This window comes from Acomys russatus, chromosome 18 (assembly GCF_903995435.1).
Source record: "Acomys russatus chromosome 18, mAcoRus1.1, whole genome shotgun sequence".
Classification (NCBI taxonomy): Eukaryota; Metazoa; Chordata; class Mammalia; order Rodentia; family Muridae; genus Acomys; species Acomys russatus.
In genome coordinates this window covers 34,322,061-34,344,200 of record NC_067154.1, presented here as the reverse complement: position 1 = coordinate 34,344,200, position 22,140 = coordinate 34,322,061, and the positions used below count along the sequence as shown (strand labels likewise).

Genomic DNA, 22,140 nt, shown 5'->3' with positions numbered 1-22,140 from the left:
TACATGCAGCAGTGCCCTTTAAAGTATCTAATTTTATAGAAGACAATACTTATTTTATCATTTGAAAAGTATCAATTTGTCTTCTACCTTCTTATGGAGGCCATTTTTTTTATATTTTCTTCTCATTTTGAGTTTTAGATATCTAATTGGTGTTCATACAGGGAATAGTTCTTTCACCTTTATTTTTCTGAATGCTTTATTTTTCTTATTTTTTATGTCTCTCCTTTCTTTCTCTAGAACTCTTAGTTACATACAATTGACATGTCTTCCATTCTACTACACTCAATAAGAATGAGAGAGGTAAGAGATCTATATGGCTACCAATGTAGGCAGAAGAAAGTGATGGGAAAAGAACTATAGTACTCAGCAAAGGACAGAGCATCCTCTCAAAAACACTGTGACAGCTGCTGAGCATTACTTGGATGCCACCTCACCAATTATAGTAGAATCTTTAAATAGATACAGAATATTGTTGTGTGGTTAGGATTGCCCACAAAGAGATACCATTTATCGTAGCATAGATGGAACTGGAAGTGTGACAATGTCTAGTAGTTGGTTAGTGAATTTGCAATGTTTTCTAGAATAGATGTATTTCAAGAAAATAAGCTGGCAGAAATTATTTCTGTTACAATCAGTCTCCTTAGCTTTTGGTGAATAGCATAGCTATTTCGATTTGAAGATGGAAATTCCCAGCAAAGGAATTAAAGAAGTGGAAAAAGAAAAGCAAAAATGTATTGTAAGGCCAACAAATTTGGGTTAATATTTAAGCTCAGCTTTATTCAGAATGCTAGTTGTTTCATTTAATTTATTACTTAAAATTTATCCATTTTACTATTCTTATATTTAATCCTAGGTATTATCATAGCCTCCAGGAAATTTCATTAGTTACTCTCAGACATATCATTGGAATATCAGAATTTTTATTTCCAAACATTTTATCAAGAGCCAAAAGATAGGCACTCTTTCTCTGAGAAATCCTGGTTTTTGCAGTGTGCTGTGATTTTATGCACTTCTATGTTTGTTGCTTGTGACCTGTCTTTTTGACTGAAAGCAGATTTATAACTGACTTTATTAATCTATTTTAATATATTTGGATTAAAGTGTTTTTTGAGTGAGGGCAAAATAAGCATGTACTGAGAAATGTATAGAAATATTGTATTTATAAATCTGACAAGTTAAAGAGGATTATATCAGCAATTTGATCACATGAGCAAGTTTTCTCTCAGAAAGACTTTTATTTTCTACATTTTCAGCTGAATTTAGAATCTCACTAAAAATCTCTAAGTAAGATTTAAAGTTACTCTGAGTGCCACCAGGTCTCCCCCTACAGGGGACATGGTAAAATGTGAGGCACCAGAGTACATGAGAAAGTCATACCCCACTCTCCACTCAACTGTGGAGAATGTTCTGACCATTGGCTAGATCTGGGTAGGGGTTTAAAGTTTACCACCTGTATTGTCCTTGGCTTCAGGTAACCAAGAAGAGACTTGATACCCTATGAGCATATACAGGGGGAGGTAATCCCCCTCAGGAACAGTCATAGGGGAGGGTAATAAGGGGAAAATGGGAGGGAGGGAAGAATGGGAGGATACAAGCGATGGGATAACCATTGAGATGTAACAAGAATAAATTAATTTAAAAAAAGGTTCAAAGTTACTAATTCTTGGGCTTTATTAGGTATTTTGTAGATCATCCTCAGCTCAACTGCACAAACTTAAGAGAGGACCAACTTTAGTATCACTTATAAACCAAGCTCCTTGATGTCCTTTCTCATAACAAATATGCTTTAAATGAAAAGGACCCAGTTTCAGGGAGCTACAACTCTGGGTATCCCAAAGGGGGAATATTTGTGAGAGGACCTGAGAATGACTTGAGGGACACATAGACGTGATTCCATGTTAGCTTTCGATACTGAGACTCAGTTCATGAAGCTTCTGCAATGTAACATGTGCAACTGAAAATATTGTTCGTATTGAAGTCGGTATCTCCACAATTTTGTAGGAAACTAAGCCTGTATGTTTATTTTCATTACAGCTGAAAAAAACCTGACACATGAAAGCAAGTTGATCAAATTTGTTCCAAATTGCAGAGTGAAATTTAAACTGTTAGGAAAGATATAAACACAACTACATAAAATTCATATCTACTCTTGAATTTTTCCAGAATAGTTTTTTAAGGTACAACTTAAGATAGTGTCTTTAAGAGTTTTAAGATGTTATTTTTCTTTTAAATGTTATGTATTTGAATAGAAATAGTTTTTTCCTATACACTAATCATATCATCTTTTCCACTGTTAATTTTATGACATATGGATATATAGAGATTAGTAAAATGTGATTTGTTTATAAAATGATTAGTTTTATAAGTTCATTTGTTTAATTCCAACTTGCAACAAAATAAAGACACTATATCCTGGGAGTCATGAGTCTGGCAGCATAATGTTGAAATATTGAAAAGAGGCCTAAATGAGAAACAATTTTCTCTTGTAAGATCGTTATGTAGGATTGAACTTGCAAAGCAATCTTCTTGCAAAGAGAAACCCAATGATGATAAAGAGTAACAACACTATTAGTCTAAATTTTTACAGAGAAGGCCAAGAATTGTCTTTTGTACATAGATGCAACCTGTTCCTGTATGTTTAACGTAGGCACTGAATTACTTAAACTTTCCTTTGAACTGTTTTAGAGATCTAGGGCAACTTATTATAGCTGGCCTCCCATCTACTAGAACTCATCCATATTATTTTTACTCTGCTAACAAAAGAACAAAAAATTTGGATAGAAGCCAGGGGAAGTAATTGAAGTATGAAATATAAATGTTTTGAATACTAGATTGATATGGAAATGTTTAATGCCCCTCGGTATACTATAGTTTTGAGTTTTCACATGTAACTTTTACTGAGTTACAATTATTAATTACTGTCAACTGGATTTGACAGTGCTGTGTGCATATTCAACAATCAGACTATATACAGAAGAGAATTATTTTATGTGCGTTGTTACACTACCTATATAAATTATGGAATTAGATTACAATACTCTTTCTTTATGCATGTTTTTCCGTGTGTGTGTGTGTGTGTGTGTGTGTGTGTGTGTGTTTGTGTATGTGCATATGAGTATATGAGTGTACATATTCATGCGGCTGGAAGAATATATAAATGTGCCTCTAAACAATTGTGTGTGAGAATATGGAGGCCAGAGGATGGCGTCAGATGTCTTTTCTTAGGAATTAACCACCTTGATTGTTTTTTATTTTATTTTATTAATTTTTTCATATTACATCTCAATGGTTATCCCCTCCCTTGTATCCTCCCATTCCTCCCTCCTTCCCATTTTCCCCTTACTCCCTTCCACTATGAATGTGACTGAGGGGGACTCCCCCCCCCCCTGTATATGCTCATAGGGTATCAAGTCTCTTCTTGGTAGCCTGCTAACCTTCCTCTGAGTGCCACCAGGTCTCCCCATTCAGGGGGCGTGGTCAAATATGAGGCACCAGAGTACGTGTGAAAGTCAGACCCCACTCTCCACTCAACTGTGGAGAATGTCCTGTCCATTGGCTAGATCTGGGTAGGGGTTTGAAGTTTATGGCCTGTAAACAGCCTAAGGGTCCCTCAGTAGAAGAATGGATAAAGAAACTATGGTACATTTACACTATGGAATACTACTCAGCTATTAAAAACAAGGAATTCCCGAAATTTGTGGACAAATGGATTGAACTAGAAATGATCATAATAAGTGAGTTAATCCAGAAGCATAAAGAGTTAAATGGTATATACTCACTTATATCTGCATACTAGCCAAGGGGCATGTCCCATGAAAGTCTTTACTTACCAGGAAACTGGGACAGAGGGGAGAACATCCTATTGGGATTCTAGATGAGAGAAGCATGGGAGAATGGCAAAGCTTAAGGATCCAGAGGATCCTAGAAACCTACAAGAAGAAAATTATGATAGGCAGATTTGGGCCTAGGGGTCCCGCTCAACTATGGCACCAACCACCTTGATTTTTAAGATCAGATATCTTGTTCACCTGGGCCTTGCTCAGTAGGAGAGGCCTGAGTTCTTTGGAGCCTCTGCAGGAGTGATATTGTAAGCACAAGCCCTTGTAATCAGCTTTTTGCTTGCATGTAAGGGACCAAACTTAGCTCCTTTCTCTTGACTGACAAGGATTTTAAGAACCTATTTATCCATCAATACCTGGTTTCTGGTTTAAAGGAGAAATAATCACATAAAATATTTCCCAACGATGATTCTTCTGCTATTCTGTTTTATATTAAGGAACTCTTTAATCTAGTAAACAAAACCAAGTTTTCCACATTGATAAGTGACCATCTAGAACAATGGTGAAAAAAATCTATCAGTAAAGGTTAGCCATACATGGTAAATATTGTAAACATATCAAGGACAAAATGCACTATGCTATCACTTTTTTCACTTCTGTGATATAATACATGTCAGGAACAACTTAAGAAAGAGTACTTATTTCAACTTATAGGTGGCACAGAACCTATGATGGCAGCTGTGGGTGGGATGGTGTGGCTGTGGATCTATTAGTGGTATCAAAAGCTTGCAGCACAGCTTGATACACCTCCTTTGATCAAAAAACAGAGAAAGCTCTAGATTGAATCAGACTGGGAAATAATACCCCCATCCTCCCCATCCTCTTCCTTTCCCTTCTTTTCATGACCCGTTTTATCTACCTAGATCCTGCTTCAGACATTGCACCACCTCAAAAACTACATCACTAACAGGAGACCACATGTTCAAGAAAACCTTTATGTCCCATTCTCTGGGACATAAGCTCTCAACCATTGTGAAAAATGCCTACCAGCCCTGAATATTTAAAATATTCAGAAAGTAATATTAGCAAAAATCACTTCTAAATAAATTATAAATTAAATAAATATATATAATAATAAATAAATAAATATATATATAATAAAAAAATAAATAAATAAAATAAAAATAAATTAAATTATTTATTAGAAATGCTTAGCATTGGTGTCAGAATTACATGCAATCAGCCATGAGTTGCATGTGTGGCTCATTGCAAACCATTACAGAATGTCTGATCATGCTGCAGTGTTTATTGCATTGGCACTCTGCAGCACTATTCAGTATGCCATGTTTAAGATACTATTGTAAAATGTTCTTAGGAAAGAATAATGATGAATACAGAAGGTACACATCTATTTTCACACTTGCATTATAACAATTACATATAAAAATAAATTCAAGACTACTTTTCCCTTCTTGGCACTCATAGTGCATTACTAGATAGCCAAGTTAAAAATCTACAACTGATTTCCCATGTGAAGTGAGTTTCAGCCAACCATCTGCTCAAGAGAGGAGAAAGGCAGACAAAGCTTGTTCTTGCCTGATTCTACTACTTACTGGTGTTAGGTGACTACTGGGAGCCTTAAAATAATTTTTCTAGGTTTAACTTTTCACAAACTGCAATAGGCATATATGTCTTCTAGGGATGTGGGGCATGAAAAGTTCTAGTTTGGCCAAAGGGAGCAGTGGCTTATTAAGTACTGACTTGCTGACTTGCTGACAATTCTAATTCTTGTCTCAATCCATGATTCAATAGAAAAGGTAAAGATTTTGAGCCTGTGTATCATCCAGGAACATGTGTCTAGACTCAAGCATTATGGGCATAGCTGTATTTATGTTCTGATGGGTTGTAAGTTTCAAGACACATATTAAAATGCAGCTTTGGGTCTAATTGCAAATTAAATAAACTTCTACCAAGGAAATGAGACATCATTGAGCCAAAGAAATTGTGAGAATGATCTTGAATCAAAAACATTGGCAACCTTGTAGTGCCTGCGTGAGTAAAGCTAAAGAGCATAATTTCTAGAAGTACACCATGTGGCTACTTCACTGTTACAGAAATTTCTGTAGTGAGGAAATAAAAATAATCAATGAAGTGTCAAAGTATGTGATCTGGTGTACTAGACTGAAATTTTGAAAATTCTTAATTCATGTCTTCAGTATCCATGTGATCCATGGCAAATAATATATGTATAGGGTTTTCCCTATGGAACTAGAATATATAGATATAGATATCCCTGAATAATGAAAAATTTTCACTTTATTGAATATACAAATCCTTTGTCAGGTCCTTATATCCATTTTTCACTTATCAATATTGCTGTTGTATCACAGAATTAAATATCTCAGCTTCAACTCAATACAGCCATACACATTATCTTTGCGTTTATCTCCTCTCCCACTCTTTCCTATTCCTTTCTCCCTTCTTCCCATCATGTGGTCTAGTCTTCACATGCTAAGCATGTCTTTACATCCTTTTTTCCTTCACGGTCTTTTTAAAATTATTACTATTATTGCATATATATTTATATTATTACACATAAATACAATAAACTACATAAACTAACAAGAACCACAAAGCAGTCAGGAGCTATATAAGTGTTACACACATAGTTTTTTTGGCTATTTGGATTTGGCAACCTTGAAGAAAACATCTTTGCTTTCTTGGTGAATCTAAAAGTCTGAATGTACAACAGTATCTATCATATCTAATCTTTATCAACTTAAATTATCTATCTAGACCTAAAGACATCTTAAACCCTAAAGAACCAAGCTTAATTGTAAGACTAAACTATCTGATCTTCAACCCCATCAGAAACTTGAGAAGGAATAAAAATTGCTTACCTGAGTAAATTGGAAGTGCAGGTTAGTAGCTTCCAAAATTAAAAAAAAAATAAAAATAATAATAATGACAGGGACAGTTTGCTGCCTGAACTGTCACCCAAAACTCTCTATGGCATTGCAGCAGCATAATCTTCAGCCTTCTGCCCTAGTATGTCTGGCAGACATATTTTTGAGGAAGAAACTACTGAGGACTTGCTTACCCTGTTTTGACAGTTTGACTATCAACACTGCCTACATCCAAGCTTGCCTACTTTTCGGCAGAATTCTGTTTGTGGCTGAAACAAGGAAATTTTGCCCAGTGGTTGGTTTGCTACATTTGAAGTCATCTCCATAAGGCGGTTCATTGATGCTCATTATCTTCTTTGAGGTAGCCTGGGTGTGGCCAGGAGTTAACTTGTCTTGTAATCAGAGAATCTTTAAAATAATTAAAACATCTTCAAATGTAGGTCCTTGAGGTTCTTTAAGACCTTACTATTCTACCTTATCTATCTATATAATTATATTTATCTGTTAAACCTAGGATTTACACTCTTGTGATAAAAATAGACTAATATTTGACATGACCATGATTTGATCAGCTAACAATTAACTTGTATTACTTAACTATCCTAAACCGCCTGCAAGAGCATTTTTCAAAGTTTTGGAAATAAATCTTGTAATCTAATCAAGTTATATGGGTACAATGCCTCATATTAGAGTAGAAATATATATATATATAATCTGTGTGAAGAAAACTCTTAAATTTGAATTCTATACCAATATATCAAAATTAAACTTATTTTGCATCAATATTAAAAATCTATACCAATGAATTACAAATAACTTTCTTTGTGAGTAAGTAGATTTAATAATCTACTTTTTGTTTTATCATCTCTACACGTTTCTCTATCTCCCCTTGTTTCTTTTCAACCCCTATCTCCAAACCTAAGAAAGATAAAGGAAAAGAGAGACATTGCTTATAAACAACACCGCATGAAAATAAACATGTATAGCCCAAGAGAGCAACCAAAAAACCCACCCAACCCCCTTTAGGGGGAATGGGGAATCATTCTCTTAAGGTTACTTCACGATGTTTTGGATCAAATAATGCTTTTGTATGTGCCCAAATATAATTGGGGAAATGATTAAGCCATCTAGGAATAGAATTTGTGGTCCATTTTCTAAATGTTGAGAAATTCCAGGCTTAATAGAAGTCTTATGTGGGACAGTCTGAAATGATGGACCAGATGGGATCAGAAAGTTTCTTCGATGCTGTTCTGTTCTGATGAGGAACAGCAACTGAAACACTTGGTGCTGGAACATGAAAGATGCAGGATGTCTGTGCCCAGCATGCAGAGAGGAATGAATCCTGTCAGGTCTGATCCAGCGTCAGTGTCCGGTTCTTTTGTTCTGAAAACATATAATTTCTCACAAGCATTTTACAGCCCTAAAATTATAAATGTATGAGATGTGTGGCATGCATGGAAGAATTAAGGCTGGTTCTCTGCTCTTCATATGAGCAAAAGAAAGACATCTGTAAATCTTCATTTATGCCATATACGAAATGGCATCCACAGAGTTTCTGTGACCAACAAGAAGCATTGTCTATACATAGACATTCATGGCTCAGCCAGTCTCAGACCTTTTCCCATGTAATGGGAATGTAAGTTACCTGCTTGTTCTGCAGTTTGAATTCTTTACATTCTGATTGTAGGTTCCTTTCTCGTCAGCTCCCAATCCCATCCTCCTTCCCTCATCCCCTCTCCCTCCTCACAGTCCTTTATGAGTAGTTATATAAATCCAGAAGTATAATGATCATCATCTTTTTATGTCAGTAGATTTGTGTTACATCTCTACTTCCTTGAGAACCTTTAACACTCATTTCTTATCAGCTGATCAAAAATATTAATTTGATGATAAAGAATGCTTACTAAATAGTGCCATTTAATTGAAATCTGTTCAAGGATTTAATGTTCATTATCTCCACAGCTAGTTTTTTAAAATAAATTTTTACAAGATGGAGACAAATAAAGAAGCAGCAAACGGTGGAGGGTAGCAGGGGAATCATATGCATTACCTTTAAACAATTACACATTCACAAAGATATATCCAAATGTGTGTTTTGGGTTTTACTATTTAAAGACAGATAAGCAAGTGAAACAACACTGACAAATATACATTATTTTTCTAGACTTTCATAGTCTATATCCCAAATCGTTTCTTAGTGCTTTCCCAATATTCTCTCTTGCTTGCTTATAGCCATGCTTACTAGTGTGTATTTAAACAGATAATTATTCATGTAAAAAAAATCAGAGATTTTAGCTCTTCAATCCCTGGCAGGAAACTATTCAATGTGATCAATTCTGAACTCAATTCACCCTAGTCTACAACTTACTGCTTCTCTGACCTTCAAACAAAATGTCTTTCTGCTAGTAAAGGATGTTTTAATTCTAGATTATTGTCAATAGACCATTGTTTAAAAGTTGAACTCTTTGTCTCAGTCTCATAATTCTCTATGTTCTCTTAGGTCCAGCTCTATGTTCTTAACAGTAAAGGAAGTACTGAAATGTGATAGAGTATTTGAACATGTACATAATTTGAAGTGAGACCGCAGGGGAAATTTATTGTTTCAATGGCAAAAAAAAAAAAAATATATATATATATATATATATATATATATAAAATATATTGTCTATAAATGGCTGAGATCCAAGAAACAGCAGAAAGAATGTGGAACAGGTCTCTGTAAATGATGAGCATATTAAGCTTCAATTCCTAAAATGATTGGTAACTATAAATTACATTCCTTATAGCTTATAATAAGATGAATTGAAAGCAGATCATCTCGCTTTGAATGCTAAGAGTGTGCTGGCATTCTTCAGATGCCATGCATTCAGATCTTCCAGCCTGAGTAATCACAACCATAACAGCATTATCAACAAACTTGCCCCATGGACAGGATAAGATTCCTGATGACCAAGGTCAAGCTGCAATATTGTCCCTCACCCACAGTGCTGCAGGGTAAACACGGAAGAACAAAGAAGGTCTCTCAATACAAGCCTGTGTCCCTTATGAGAACAGTTTTTTAGCATGCAAGAACTATCACAGATTGCATAGAGGGAATACTACTTGGGAGCATAAGTCACTTAAGAGACAGATTTCTTTTCTTTCAGATGTATTTCTACCTGAGCATATTTATTGGAGCCTTTTTTATTGCTTTGTTCCTATTACTAGTACTTGAAAAGGCTCCCACCTCCAAGGAGAAAAGGTAAAGTTGTTTAGAAAGAGGACATTGCTCCAGTGAAAAGGTTTAGCCTCTAATGCTTTCTAAGTGCGTCTTTTGGGCTGTAAGTGAGATCCATGCTTTGCTTCCCAGATGAGAAAATAAACTCTATTTTGGTAAGGCATTGCTTTCTTTAGTTGCCTCTTGGGTCTGCCTTTCTAAACCACTGTATATAGTATTGCTGAATCATGAAAAGCAGCAACTTTTCTGTAGCTTGAAATCTCCTCTATACATTTGTAACAGAAATGACTCTATTAGTGGAAAACATCATAGCAGAATGTCAGGTTCTTTCCATGTACATAACAGCTAAGCGTCTTCCTGTCACTGAAGTTTTACACCAGTGGTTGCTCTAGTTATTTAGTTTTGTTTTGCATTTTCAACCTTCCAGGTACTGAAGATTCAGGAGTGAACAAAATAGTCTTGTCCTCCCTGTTCGGTATTTAAGATCACAGTAGTTTAGTGATTTAAAATATGACCTTGAAATAATTCAAACATAAATTATGATACTAATGTTCCTCGCTATCAGCCAGGGAGAATAGATATAGTCTCTGAGTCATGGAGCTTCTGTGTAAATGACAGGTATGACATGCTTTTGTTAAGATGTAAATTCCAGTAACCACTTAATAAGTAAGTTATTAGTCCTGAGGGGGCGGGTGAGACTTAATACCTAACAGGTACAGGAACACTTTGCACATGCACTGTGTCTATAATGAACGCCCTCAAATTTTTCAATAAGACACAAAGATATATGTAGAAACCCTTTTATATAAGAGCAATCCAGAGCTTTGAGAAGTTTAATTAAACTCAAATAATCCTCACAACTATTCCTCATAAGAATAAAGAAGACTCAGGTCCATTGCCAACTGAATTTCCACTGAATTAAGCGGGCACTCCATGCAAGGCTTAGGAGAAGCCATCTTTCTCTTTCTTCCTTTTGAGAAGTTATAAGCTTTCTTACCCATACGAGTTCATTCTGAAAGCAGACAGTAAGCTAACATCCTCATAAAAAACAGTGCTTTGGACATATCGCTACAGAACAGATTTAGGCTACTGACCACTAAAACAATAAATACTTCCACATCATCATCTTCCCTTAACTCATTCCATTCCCAAAATCTCACTTTACACATGAAGTTCCTAAATTGGAGCCTTTAAGGGGAACAAGTTGGTCATAATAATATCTCTGCACTCCCAGTTGTTACCAACTTCCTCCCAGAAAATATAAAGTATATAACCAGGCTATTTATAGTACTCGAAGGCTTGGATGATATTATATTAGGAAGGCATTGATCATAAAAATGAGAAACATTATTTTTTCTTATACATGGTTACATAGAGACTTTCCCCCTAGGGCACAAGAAAAGTCACCTCTTTATTAATGCGTCTTTCAGTCCAAGCTCAGTAGCCTCTGGATAATAGCAGTGTACACTCCCTCTTCCTCCTTCCGACCGAGGAGACATGAATGACTAAAACCTTCTTCTTACCACATTTAAGTAATCTATTCTGTGATCAGTGCATCTATGGCCAAAAACATTTTACATTCTCTTTCAAATCCTATGGTCAGTGACCATACTAAAAAGGAAACATCTTCTTTCACTTGGTTTATTCAGTCATAGCCGAGTACCTCTTCAAAAGAAGACATATTTGTAATCTGTAATGCGAAGTTTGGTTTCATGCAAACACCAGGCTTTTGTAGCAGTTTCTTTTTATAGCTAATATTCCTGGCCAGTGACAGCAATGTAAAATATTTCATATAGAAATAATAAAGGGAAGAGAAAGACGATATGCACAGAATTCAGTATGATAACTGAACCTGTCAGTTAAGTGAAGGAAAGGGAAAAGAAAATGGGTAAAAACAGATAGATGTTGCTGTTTTTGCCTCACACCACAGTACATTAAATTTTAAGATTTACTTATGCTCAGGAAGTTTGTGGAATTAAATGTCCATAATTGTCTGTATTGCAACTATAATCAATATATTCAGTTATACTTTCATTATATGGGTACAGCACAAAGAAGTGAATGAATAATACACTAGAACCCTAATATTCTAGAATTTTGACAACTTATCTGAAAATAAAACACAGTAAAAAATATTATTGAATATATAAATACAAGTAATAGGATTAAATAATCCTATTGTCTTTTTCCTCATCAAAAACAGTAAGATTACAGTGGTTGCAATGTAACTTTTGTGGTCATATATAAATTGAATTGCTCATGCTGGGTCTTTTAATTTGTCTTATAATCAAATTTACTCTCTTTTCTTTCCTGCTTTCCTCTCTTCTTTGACTGGTTTAATTTTTTATTTTTATTGTCTTATTCATTTCATTGCTTTCATTTACTTGTATTATAGCTCTGGATCACTATTCTCTCTCCTTATGATTCCCAATTCCTTAGCAGAAATTTCACTCACCTCTATGCTGTTAGCTATCTATTAAATTATATTTCCAATTTCTAGAATTTATCTACATCCATTACTTTTTCTACCACAGAAATTCTGGAATCAAAATTACCTTAACAGTCTTCAAAATGTGGGTCTAAGTTAATACATTTTTATTCTTGATTGTAATTTCCTTCCTTTATTAATAAAAAAAAAGAATGAGAGCACGCTGTCTTCTGCACTTAAAATATAAAAGACTTGATATTTGGTTTTGTTTTTTCTTTTTCTTTCATTTCTCTTGTTGATTGTGATTAGTCTTTATGAGAAAGTACACCTTCCATTCATGGTCAATTTCCTAAAAGACAAAACTGATTCTGATGAAAGACTCCAGTTGCATTAGAGTATTCTTATAAGATTACAGTGTAGTCAAGTTTTCATGGCAGTGAGCCATTCAGCATTTCTGCCTTAAAACTGACTTAAAAAGGATTTTTCCATGTTGCGGGTGGTTTTTTTGTAGTATATTTGGTTCTGTTGTTACTTCTGCAACCTATTCTGCCTGTTTAGTTGTCTGAAAATAAAAATAGTGTTTTCCAGTAGCTTTAGACTATTCATATTTTTCCAAGTACCTCTTCCTACAGCCCATCAGTTCACAAAGTTGGAATGGGTAGCCCAAGGGTCTGAAAGATCAAAAGGCTGTTCATTGTAATACTAAGAAAATACCAATCTTCGTGTTCGGTTGCATTTCTTACCTACATAGAGATTTCCAAAGAGTACACTATTTGCGGATGCTTCATGGATCTGACTAACAGTGAGATATGTGCCTTATATTCTTGTATGTTTAAAGTACTACTAACCGTGTTTTATTTATAACTAGAAAATATATAATTTTCTTAAAGTCATGGAAATATCTTTCAATCTCAGTGAAATTTTATTGCTATTCCTGGTTAGCTATACCTACACTTTCTCTTATGTTTTTAGTATTTTTTCCAATATTTCCTTTAATATGTTGGCTAAACATATTTTATAAATTCCTTTTGACACATAGCATTTTAAAAGCATTATTTGAGGAAAGAGAAAATTATGTTTATCTTATTAAGAGACATTAAGTGGTGCATGGATTTCATAATCAACTTCTTATTACTTTTGGAATTTGACTTAATATATATTAAGATAGAAGATAGATTGACTTTTGTTTAATGTATTTGCCCCTGTTACAGCCACATGAAAATAACTGTTCTGTTTCAATTCATTCTTTTTTCATTATTGAATCTATATTTTTCGTAGTTGATAATGAATTTTATTTTAATTAAAGTACTGAGAAAAAGAAGTTACAATTGGAATAAATTTCACATATCAAACATTTAAGTGGCATGTCAGCATTGATAAGAATTTGGATTTATAGTAAAATTAATGCTGACATCTCTGCTATATCCATTAAGATTAATAACTCAAAGATCTTGGTCATTCAACCATCCGATTGTGATTATTACAGTCCCAAAATACATTAGAAGAATGGGATATATCTTCATCTAAGGTGTGTTGACATTTACTTTATATAAACAGTTATAATGTGTAATTTTAAGAATTGTGATTATCATATGTATTGATAAATATGTAATGTACAATATTTTTCTGTTGATCTCTCTCTTAAATATATAATATGAATGAGATATATTTGAATCATAATGACATTTTCCTGTTTGCCTTATAATAACTTTGACCATATTCTAGGTCAAGCAGTTTAACACCATTTAACAATGAAATTAGGACTAAAGTATTTCATGATTTATTCACCATTTTATTTGTTTATCTGTTTTTATCAATGCTACTTGGTTCCACTCAATGTCAATTACCGGCTGTTATTTCTAGAAAAAGGAAACGTTGACAAAGAGAGAACATTCAAATGCTTCTACTTCTTTATCAGGACTTATGACTTTCTCATAAAGATTCTAGATCTTTCTAATGTATATGTCTACTTGTCTAAAAGATCAAAAAGATCACATGACTAACACAGTGAGAGGAAAGTAAATTTTCATATTGAAAAACTACTAAAGGAGGGGAAAATGGAAGGGAGGGAAGAATGGGAGGATACAAGGGAGGGGATAACAATTTAGATGTAATATGAATGAATTAGTAAAATAAAATAAATAAATAAATACAAGAAAAATTAATAAAGGAATAATTGTTTTCTTTCAGTCAGATGGCTTTCAGTCCTGAAAATTTTCAAATTCCGACAAAGTATCCTAATAATATTAGATAAGGATTCATATTAAATGGGAACCTAATGGCAATGGATACCCAGAAATTGAAAAATATTAAAGAAGCTAAACATCTCAGTGGAAGCACCTGGGAGGAGATAGACACATTGGAAGGAGACTGGTCACAAAATTCAAATAATCCAAAAGGCTAGTATACAAATTGAGCATGACAGACACACAGAAGAGAAAATAGAGTCTCAATTTGTATCATGCTAATTATTCATTTCAAAAGACAAGTACAAAGCAACAATACCCATTTTTGAATGAATGCCAATCAAAATGTAAATATTGTTTACTAAATGCCTAGAAATTTTATGGGAATATCAACGTGTATTTGACAGTCATGTTCCCTTTCTTGAATTTGTTAAGTTTTGCTTGAGAGAACATCTTGGAAATTGAGCTGTCTCTACAGCAACTTCAAGCTAGGGGCTCTCTACATCTTGTTTTTCCAATTAAAAGAATGAAATTACAGATTAGAAAAGGTAACTCTAAAAAGAAATATTTTATTTTAGGGCGATGGGGCAGAGTTTCTGAACAACAGAAATGGACCCTGTGAATGGGGCACTGTTGGTTCCGTTTCCTTGAAATTGATGAGTTTTAATGGGGGGTGAAATGAAGGAATGATGAGCTGCTCTGTCCTTCTTCCATTTCTGTTATCTAGGTGACTCATAGTTTCAATCACTTCCTCAGTACGGTTTCCAGAAAAGGAGCACCCCTTTTGGACAAAAAGGAGAATAAAACAAACAGACAGAACTCTTTCTGGTATCTCATCCCCTAGCCGCAGCTTAAACCTGTGATTTTTTTTTTCTCTAGTTTTGTTTTGTTTTGCTTTCTTAATCCCAATTCTTGTCCTTTCTACTTCTAGATTGACACCTTGTTCTTGCTGGCAAAATTGTAAATTCTATGCCCAAAGAAGTCAAAGTTTTGAGGGAGGAACCTTGTTTTCACTTGATCATGTTTTTCCTTCCATATAAGCTTGTCAAGCTGAGTGATTAAAATCTAGCACATTCCTTTGGGTGGTGTTTCCATGACAGTCATTGTGCTTTGTGTTTTTTATTGTTTCTTGTTGTTCTTGTTGTTGTGTCTTTCATAAGCTACCCTGTTCCATTTCAGACTACTTGCTAAAGAGATATTCACGAGTTTGCAGATACTTGTGCCAGATATGATGTAGCGACTGGACTGTGCCTGCCACTCTTGTTGCTGTTACAGCACATAGGACATTATAGTGTTGTCTAATTAGAACATCTCCATTTCCGTAGGGAAAGTCAGAATCAGAGAGCATTGGCTAAGTGTGGATAAATGATTAATACGTATTTTTGCCCTCTCAGCTTTATTCTATAGATGTAACATATTCTTGAATATTATCTGATAGTTATTTTTATATGTAAAGGTATCGCTACTACATTGTAATTGTTAGATAATAGAAGCTCCTTTTCCATGAATGCTAGTCATTCATGACTAGTTTTCATTCTTGAATTGTGTAGCAGAACATTTATACCAAAAAATGAAATGAACATAGTTTATGCTGAATACACAAATTCAAAATACTTCTTTCTCCAAATATTTTTTCTCTAGCTCACCAGTGACTGTAGGACTTGTAGGTTTACAAGGTGAAAGTCTGCATTGGTTGAAAGCCAAGAAAGCTAAGTGAAAAATATCATAGGTATATCAATATAAACAGCTTTGTTCTATTATTTCTACATTTGGGAGCTTAAATCAAATTGGCCAGTCATATTTTTTAAGATACAAAACTGTAGCTCTAGGCCCAGCTCACCCCCACACTTATGAAAACAAATTAAAAGTTTGTATATGAATTGCTACTTATTTTAGATCATTATCAGTGACATTTCCTTCAAGAATCTAAGTTGCTTTTATTTTTTAGTCTTTTTTTCTCACTTGACTATTTTTAAACAAAAAGTTATTTTCTAAAAAGAAAATGTAAGGAAAACTGCAACTTTGTTTTGACTGTTCTAAATTTCAGTAGTTTTATTAACATGCTTCAGAAGAAAATGGGCAGATGTCCTGTAGGCTTAGATCCACACCCTGCTTTAAGAGAGCAGTTAAATGTGTTTTCCTATTTACTCTCTAAGTCACATTTGAATTCCAAACAAGTATCAGTAACATGCCAGATCTCTTTCTCAGGTTCCTATTTTAAGCACAATTAGAGCAGGGGTGAGTGGAGATCGTCATTGCTGACTAAATCACTTGTGCATCAAAAATACACTGCTGGTAAGAAATAGGATGCAGGATGACCACAGCATAATATCAGCATTTGAAAAATTATTTTCCAGCACAGAAAATGTCATAGCCTCACCTTAGGTGACTTGAAGATATGTCCGGTTTTTATTTCCATTTTTAAATTTTTATTTTTATTTTTTACATATACATTTATATTATTATACATACACCTATATATAATAAACTACATACAACATGAAGAACAACAGAAGTTTAATTTTACAACTAATCTTAGTTGTTTAGGGGTTAAGATGTTTTTAGGTCTACATAGATATGTCCAGTTTTAATCAGTAGAAAACTCTTAGAGGAGACCAAGACTGATTAACAGAGAAACAATAGAACATCCAGGAGACCAGAATTTCTTCGAGAAACCATAAAATACATTTTAATTTACACTCTAATGCCTCTGCAATATAACTATTATTATCCCAATATTTATAAGGGGAATAATTTGTTGAGATCCTGAAAGTATATTAACTTGTCCATATTCCACTATTTAAATGTAGTGATACCAAAATTCAATTATAGATATGCATAGCAAAGCCTCTCCCCTTGCACATTCCAGTTGAAAGTTACAGCTTAATGAATAGTCGGATTCAGTACTGCTTACACTTGGCAGCATAATCAACAAATCTCAAAGCACGCAATTAAAATTTGTTTTGGCCAGCTGCATGCTATATCCATACTATGAATCAACATTCATATCCACCTTGGTTTCCTCTAAAATTTTTTTCACTTAGTGAATTAAAATCAGACGTCATATGGGATAAAATTACCTTCATATTTTAATAAATATTAGCCACAGTATGACATTACAAATAGAAAATACATTGTTTATAATTTGGGGAAGGAACTTCGAAGGAAGTACAAAAGCAATACTTTTGAATATTTTAAAATACATGTTAGTTTAAGTATTCAATTTGGTATCTATTTAAACTGTATTTACAAAAGTTTTCCTCTTTTTTTTTACATTTAATAAGAAATCTCAACTTTCAATATTACCACAAAACAAGAAAAACAATAGTAAGAAAATTCAAGGGGGAATATAGATTTTTTTAAATAGGCAAATCAGCTCCTAAATTAATTAAAATGTTGCCAAATCTCCAAGGTCTTTTGTTATTTTCACTGATGCAAACCTAATCTCAAGAGCATATTATTTAGAAAATTAAGTCATAATCATTCCACCCGAAGAATTACTAAATACACTCAACAACCATATATTTGTTCCAAAACACATCACCAAAATATTTTGTATTAGAACTGAAATAATTGTTTGACATGTATAGATACTAAAGTTATATTTTTAGATTTTTTTCCCTAATAGTCAAACTCATCATTTCCAGCATTCAAAGACTGTGCTCAACAATAAGGAATATTCCAAATGCTCTAAGATATTTTCTTAGATCTATGATCCTCATGGCAGATTTCCTTAAAGAATAAGCTATTTCTTCATTCTTTGAGTGGCCTCATTCTTCTCAGACCTAATTCAGCCTGCCAGGTAATGAATAACAGTGGGCAAATGGTATAACAATGTGTAAACTTGGTGTTGGCTTTTATAAACAGAGTTTAAACCCAAGTTTTCCTCAGCTAGGCACATCTAGTATTATATAAAAGTAAGTGCATTGTCATGGTTAAATGGACAATTTGAATACGACTTACTTTTCTTTATACAAAGTATCCTAATTATTTCATATTAATTATTATTGTTACAATACAGTCATATGAGAAACTGTTTTCTTGTGTGCTTTGTCTATGGAAAAGAAAAAGAAGTACTTAAAGGAAAAAGAAAATAGCTTATATAACTTAATTTAAAAAGCTTTGATAAGTGTTTTATCAAAAAAAGTATATGGAACACAATTTAGCAAAGACATTTAAATATTAATGTTGAGAAAGACAAGATTGTAGAGTGGGTTAGGGTGCCCTTCTGTTAGTTCCAAAGAAAGAGATCTGATTTTGAAGTTTTGTCTTTGGAATCCACTTAGTAAAAAGAGAGAACCTACTACATCGAGTGGTCTACCGACCACCAACTGCTTTCTATGGCTAGTGTGCACAAAACACATATAAACACACACACACACACACACACACACACACACACACACACACACACGCACAGAAAATAAGTAAAATACATAGAATTGTTTTTTAAAAAAACTTTATGTATTTCATAACAGTACTGAATATTGACTAAATTTAATGTAATGTTAGGTTTCTTCTAAACATCTCTTTGGAGTAGATGCCTTGCCATTTATATGGTTCCAACGACGTGTTCATACACCAAGTCAAAAATTAAAATTAATGACTAAAATATTTTCAGGACTTGTATAATAGAAAGGGAAAATCCAAATTTACATGGACCTCTACTTTAATTTTTTACTCATATTTTTAACTGAAAATGAAATTTCTCTCATACACTATATCCTGACTATATTTTTTAACCTCTACTCATCCCAGCCTCCTCCCACTCCCACCTCTCTTTTCCCCAAGATCCATTTCCTCCTCCATTTCTTTTCAGGAAAGAGCAAGCTCCTGAGAGACTACAGCCAAACAGGACAACAGACACAATAAGACAAGGCTCCTATCTGCTCTAACTGTTCTTGTAGAGGGAGCAAGCACTGTCTCAGACTAGGACTCTGTTTTCTGCTTTTTGATCACTTTCCCCTGAGGGAACTGCCTTGCCAGGCCACAGGGGAAAGGGACAAAATCAGGCCTGATGTGACTTGATTAGTTGGAGGTGGTGGGTGGGGGTTCACCTTTTTGTGCGGAAAAGGGAAGGGGTAGGGGAGGAGAGGAGGGAGGTGCCTACAACCTGGATATAAAGTGAATAGATAAATAAATAAAATTTTAAGAGAAAGTGTCAAAATGAGTGGAAAAGAAAAAAGGCAAGGCAAAGCTCTCATTACTTTTACATTTAAAGTGAAAATGAAAAAGCTTGCTGTAAATTGACAGTCAAGTGCAATCTTTACTATTCTCTATTTTATGTTCACCTCATTTTATTAGTTGTACTTCCTATATTTTCCATTAAAACAAATCAAATTTCTGCAACTTTCTATGTCTGACTTCTAAATTGAAATTTTATAATTGTTCATTCTGTTAAAAGCTTATGTGTAAGAGGACAAATATGTTTTCAAGTATACATTATTTACGTGGTATTCACATGCATATCTTAACTTATGAATTTAATCTGTGACCATATGAAGAATTAAAGTGAACTCCTTGGTGCAATAGCAGCGCCCCACATTAGCAGACTTTACCCAAACACATCTATCAGGCTCATTTTCATATATGTGCACACTCATGTAAATACTCTGTGTATGCCCAAATACTCCTTATGCACCCATCTATCTAGCCATCCATGTCACTTACCCACTTATGGTCTTAAACTAAACAATGAGAATATAAAAAGCCAGTACTGATGTGTATTTGCAACATTTGACATTTGTGTTAGAACTACAAAAATGTCAATTGACAGCTTCTGAACAGTATGCCTCAGAAGTCCAGGGAATATTAGACAGGTGTCAAGACATGTATGAAGACAGTCTACCCTTTATTTGAAAGAAACTACCCTGTATATGTCAGGCACTGTAGGAATGAAAATTGAATAGACACAGTTTTCTTTTTTTAAGAATTTCTGGTAAATAGAAAGTCATTAATGACAACCAGATTGAGAATCTTTTGACCATCATGATTCTTTTTTTCATCTCTCCTAAATGCCCTTCTGATACGTGATGCCCTATCAAAATGAGTGCCATTGGTAATAGGTTCAAGTCCTTACAATATCAATTTCAAGCCTCCCATAAATATTTTTGTGTCTAGTAAACTGTCCTTTAGGGAAGGACAGATCAGTTGTCCTAAAGAATTTTTATCAATTGTGTATTGAATAAAAAGATTGAAGATGCATCTTGCACCTTTCACTATCCCTTGAGATCCGTCATTCAATCTGAGAGTTTTATTGAAAGTTTCATTGGTATTTGGAGGTGTTTTCTTAAGTGAAGAATAATATCATGTCTCTTCTCCACAATACAGAACTGTAAAGCAAACAATATGCTGTACATGACCAATATTGTTCTGTGAGAATGGTCCCCTGAGCTGTTCGACATTGGGACGGAGCTGCAAACTTATCAGCATATCAACAAGATTCCTTAACTGTGGCTCTCATCTTACCACTGATAAATAGCCTCAGTTTGTTTTCATTGGCTATAGAATAGTCTCTTAATTTTCTGCTTGGCAAACATCTGCATGTTTTAACTATGATGTGCCTTCTACTGTAAATAACTCTACATTTTATTAACTTTAAATTCATTTGAGAAACATTATCTTTTACTTTCCTATATTTTTCTGTCCAATTTCTCAAAGATGGGCTTTAATTACAGCTTAAATGTATGCTTAGAAGTAGGTTTATTTAAGGGTTAAAATTCAATGCTAAGACATAACAATTAAGGTTGGAGAGTGTATTTTAAATTATACTCAAGTTTAAATATTTTACACTATTCTTTCATAGTTTGGAAAGGTAGAAGTGTAAGTATGTGCAAGGTACCTCAAATAATCGTAATCCATTCTTCTGTGGTTCCAACTCACAGTGTATTTCCATTTTATTTACCAAAGCTAATTATAAAATAACTGTGTTTATATCTTTTCAAAGCTTTTATCCAGATATTATCAAATGGAAACCTGAAAGTCCATCATTAAAGATCCCTGAGTCTGAACGAACATTTCAATGCCATTTTTATTAATTAGTTTATTTATTCTCTTTATATTCCAATCACAGCCCCCTCCCTCTTTTCCTCCCAGTTCCATTTTTATATCCTAATCATATCTGTCAAGACAATCATGATCACTTTCTATCTCACCCACTGTCAGAACCCACCTTACTAAGACATATCCTACATTTACAGAAATTAAAAAATGAAAAAAAAAAACCACCTCTTTCTTTAACTTAATGAACTTCAATTTCTACTTTCAGACCATCCAAGGTCAAGTATCTATGCATTAAAGTTTATTTGATGCCAATCACTAAGGGGTTGATACATTATTTCTCTCCTCTTTTCTTTCCTCACTTATTCAGTAACTATTTCCCCACCATCAGGAGAGGCTTAACATGAGAAATAAGCCAGAGATATATATCAGCATTTTTTCCCTCAATAGCTAAGAAAATAGTTTTCATTTAAACAATATTTCATAAGTAATTTCTGGAACTATGCTACTGTCTTTCCATAACATTGATTTTACCTTTATAAAAATTTATCTATTGGAACTCTATTATTAGAGTACATTTGATGAATAGTTTTTATTTATATAAGAATTTTATATAATTTCATGA

The 22,140-nt window shown here is 33.8% G+C and overlaps 1 protein-coding gene across 4 annotated transcripts in view; it reads left to right on the top strand.

The window, feature by feature from the left end:
* The window catches only part of Pcdh9 (protocadherin 9), a 939,572-nt gene that overhangs the window by 828,907 nt on the left and 88,525 nt on the right, over positions 1–22,140 (top strand). The gene's annotated exons all lie outside the window — the stretch shown is intronic.